Genomic DNA, 5,000 nt, shown 5'->3' with positions numbered 1-5,000 from the left:
AATAAACAAAAGTGAAATAAACAATGAAACATTTGTAACAATAAACAAGTAGATAATAAACAAAAGTGAAATAAACAATAAAAATTAACCGTAAACATTACACTCACAGAAGTTCCACAAGAATAAAGACATTTAAAATGTCATATTATGTCTATATACAGTGTTGTAACGATGTGCAAATAGTTAGAGTACAAAAGGGAAAATAAATAAACATAAATATGGGTTGTGTTTACAATGGTGTTTGTTCTTCACTGGTTGCCGTTTTCTTGTGACAACGGGTTAACCAATAGAAATGGGAGTTTATCAAAATCGGGTTTGTTTTCAAATTCTTTGTGGATCTGTGTAATCTGAGTGAAATATGTGTCTCTAATATGGTCAAACATTGGGCAGGAGGTTAGGAAGTGCAGCTCAGTTTCCACCACATTTTGTGGGCAGTGTGGACATAGTCTTCTCTTGAGAGGCAATCTGTCAAGTAATTATCTTTTTGTTTTCCATTGATTTGGTTGGGTCTAATTGTGCTGCTGTCCTGGGGCTCCTGGGGCTCTGTGACGTCTGTTTGTGTTTGTGAACAGAGCCCCAGGACCAGCTTGCTTAGGGGACTCTTCGCCAATTCTTCTCTGCAGAATTGATAATTAGTGGGTATCGGCCTAATTCTCGCTCTCAATTAAATTAAAGGGCTTTATTGGCATGGGGAACATATGACTACATTGCCAAAGCAAGTGAAATAGACATCTCTCTCTCTCTCTCTCTCTCTCTCCATCTCCATCTCTCTCTCATCTCCCTCTCTCTCTCTCTCTCTCTCTATCTCCATCTCTCTTCCTCTCTCTCCATCTCCAACTCTCTCTCTCTCTCTCTCTCTCTCCCTCTCTCTCCATCTCCAACTCTCTCTCTATCCCTCCCTCTCTCTCCATCTCCATCTCCAACTCTCTCTCTCTCTCTCTCTCCATCTCCAACTCTCTCTGTCTCTCTCTCTCTCTCTCTCTCTCTCTCTCCATCTCCATCTCTCTCTCTCTCTCTCTCTCTCTAGGTTATGTGATATTGTGGTGTGTTTCTGGGTCAGCATCGGGGTCAGGGTCGGAGGGCAATGCGTCCTGTGAGGAGCGAGCTCTCTCTAACTCTACCCTGCAATACAAGGTCACCAGCTTGACCTCTATGACATCGTACGCCCTGGAGGTCGCCGCCATGACAGCGGCAGGAAGAGGCGTGGCCACCACCTCCACCATCTCCTCTGGAGTTCCACCAGGTCAGACATCTTCATCATCATCATCATCATCATCATCACATTCCATCATATATATGAGACGTCCACAGCATCACAGAAAGACAGTGAGGAGCTCAGAAGATGCCATTATCTTTACCTCCGCTGATAAGTGGCTGTTACTGCACCGGCCATGATACACACACACACACACACACACACACACACACACACACGCACGCACGCACGCACACACACACACACACACACACACACACACACACACACACACACACACACACACACACACACACACACACACACACACATACACACACACACAAAGCACACACACACACACACACACACACGCACGCACAAACACACACACACACATACACACACACACACACACAAGGCCAAGATGCAATCATTATTAGCCCTTATTAACAGATAATAGATAAGTCATTATTAGCCCTTATTAACAGATAATAGATAAGTCATTATTACCCCTTATTAACAGATAATAGACAAGTCATTATTACCCCTTATTAACAGATAATAGATAAGTCATTATTACCCCTTATTAACAGATAATAGATAAGTCATTATTAGCCCTTATTAACCACTAATAGCTACGTCATTGAGGAAACAGAGAGAGAAACTAAGAGAAACAGAATAGAGGCAGAGAGAGAGAGAGAGACAGAAAGGTTTGGAGAGAGACAGAAAGAAACAGAAAGAGACAGAGAGAGACAGAGAGAAAGAGAGAGACAGAAAGAGACAGAGACTTTCATACCATGTCATGTGTCTTCTCAGTCATGTTGACACTGGTCTACTACCAGGTCATGTGTCTTCTCAGTCATGTTGACACTGGTCTACTACCAGGTCATGTGTCTTCTCAGTCATGTTGACACTGGTCTACTACCAGGTCATGTGTCTTCTCAGTCATGTTGACACTGGTCTACTACCAGGTCATGTGTCTTCTCAGTCATGTTGACACTGGTCTACTACCAGGTCATGTGTCTTCTCAGTCTGGTTGACACTGGTCTACTACCAGGTCATGTGTCTTCTCAGTCATGTTGACACTGGTCTACTACCAGGTCATGTGTCTTCTCAGTCATGTTGAGACTGGTCTATTACCAGGTCATGTGTCTTCTCAGTCATGTTGACAGTGGTCTACTACCAGGTCAGGTGTCTTCTCAGTCATGTTGACACTGGTCTACTACCAGGTCATGTGTCTTCTCAGTCATGTTGACACTGGTCCACTACCAGGTCATGTGTCTTCTCAGTCATGTTGACACTGGTCCACTACCAGGTCATGTGTCTTCTCAGTCATGTTGACACTGGTCCACTAACATTGCAGTAATGTATTGTTGTTCTCATTAATATTGTTGTTGTAGTTGCTGTTAATGGTAATCCCATGTCCACTACTACTATTATTATTGCTGTTGGTCCCACCATTTATTTATATATAAATATATGTATATTAATATATATTTTTATTTTATTTTTATTGTATTTTTTATACTTTTTCTGTGTCTCAGAGCTTCCTGGTGTGCTCTCTAACCTGGTGTTGTGTCTGTGTCTCAGAGCTTCCTGGTGTGCCTTCTAACCTGTTGTTGTGTCTGTGTCTCAGAGCTTCCTGATGTGCCTTCTAACCTGTTGTTGTGTCTGTGTCTCAGAGCTTCCTGGTGTGCCTTCTAACCTGTTGTTGTGTCTGTGTCTCAGAGCTTCCTGGTGTGCTCTCTAACCTGTTGTTGTGTCTCTGTCTCAGAGCTTCCTGGTGTGCCCTCTAACCTGTTGTTGAGTCTGTGTTTCAGAGCTTCCTGGTGTGCCCTCTAACCTGGTCATCTCCAACATCAGCCCTCGCTCCGCCACTCTAAGGTTCCGTCCCGGCAACGATGGGAAGACGGTCATCTCCAAATGGATCGTAGAAGGACAGGTCAGGATTTCACTGTAGTTTCGAAGCTACTATCCAGCTACATAGTTGTACATTTAACTAAATCCAAAGCAGTAATTTCACAGTTAGCTACAAAGCTGATATCAGTAGGTCATCCATCGACCTGTATATACAAGGAGTATCCAGGGCCCAACGAGTCTCAGAGAAGGAGAGCTGCTACAGAACCAGATGTTTACATCATAGTGAATACTGTTACATGGACAGATGTTTACATCATAGTGAATACTGTTACAGAACCAGATGTTTACATCATAGTGAATACTGTTACAGAACCAGATGTTTACATCATAGTGAATACTGTTACAGAACCAGATGTTTACATCATAGTGAATACTGTTACAGAACCAGATGTTTGCATCATAGTGAATACTGCTACAGAACCAGATGTTTACATCATAGTGAATACTGTTACAGAACCAGATGTTTACATCATAGTGAATACTGTTACATGGACAGATGTTTACATCATAGTGAATACTGTTACATGGACAGATGTTTACATCATAGTGAATACTGTTACAGAACAAGATGTTTACATCATAGTGAATACTGTTACAGAATCAGATGTTTACATCATAGTGAATACTGTTACATGGACAGATATTTACATCATAGTGAATACTGTTACAGAACCAGATGTTTACATCATAGTGAATACTGTTACATGGACAGATGTTTACATCATAGTGAATACTGTTACAGAACAAGATGTTTACATCATAGTGAATACTGTTACATGGACAGATATTTACATCATAGTGAATACTGTTACAGAACCAGATGTTTACATCATAGTGAATACTGTTACAGAACAAGATGTTTACATCATAGTGAATACTGCTACAGAACCAGATGTTTACATCATAGTGAATACTGATACATGGACAGATGTTTACATCATAGTGAATACTGCTACAGAACCAGATGTTTACATCCTAGTGAATACTGTTACATGGACAGATGTTTACATCATAGTGAATACTGTTACAGAACCAGATGTTTACATCATAGTGAATACTGTTACAGAACAAGATGTTTACATCATAGTGAATACTGTTATATGGACAGATGTTTACATCATAGTGAATACTGTTACAGAACAAGATGTTTACATCATAGTGAATACTGTTACATGGACAGATGTTTACATCATAGTGAATACTGTTACAGAACAAGATGTTTACATCATAGTGAATACTGTTACATGGACAGATGTTTACATCATAGTGAATACTGATACATGGACAGATGTTTACATCATAGTGAATACTGTTACAGAACCAGATGTTTGCATCATAGTGAATACTGTTACAGAATCAGATGTTTACATCATAGTGAATACTGATACATGGACAGATCTTTACATCATAGTGAATACTGTTACAGAACCAGATGTTTGCATCATAGTGAATACTGTTACAGAATCAGATGTTTACATCATAGTGAATACTGTTACATGGACAGATGTTTACATCATAGTGAATACTGTTACAGAATAAGATGTTTGCATCATAGTGAATACTGTTACATGGACAGATGTTTACATCATAGTGAATACTGTTACATGGACAGATGTTTACATCATAGTGAATACTGTTACATGGACAGATGTTTACATCATAGTGAATACTGTTACAGAACAAGATGTTTACATCATAGTGAATACTGTTACAGAACCAGATGTTTACATCATAGTGAATACTGTTACAGAACCAGATGTTTACATCATAGTGAATACTGTTATATGGACAGATGTTTACATCATAGTGAATACTGCTACAGAACCAGATGTTTGCATCATAGTGAATACTGTTACAGAACAAGATGTTTACATCATAGTGA

At 39.9% G+C, this 5,000-nt stretch overlaps 1 pseudogene; it reads left to right on the top strand.

Moving 5' to 3' along the window:
• The window catches only part of LOC121844748, a 130,983-nt pseudogene that overhangs the window by 28,787 nt on the left and 97,196 nt on the right, over positions 1-5,000 (top strand).

This window comes from Oncorhynchus tshawytscha, unplaced genomic scaffold, assembly GCF_018296145.1.
Source record: "Oncorhynchus tshawytscha isolate Ot180627B unplaced genomic scaffold, Otsh_v2.0 Un_contig_1304_pilon_pilon, whole genome shotgun sequence".
NCBI lineage: Eukaryota > Metazoa > Chordata > Actinopteri > Salmoniformes > Salmonidae > Oncorhynchus > Oncorhynchus tshawytscha.
The sequence above is the reverse complement of the archived record's forward strand: the minus strand, read 5'-3'. Positions and strand labels throughout refer to the sequence as shown.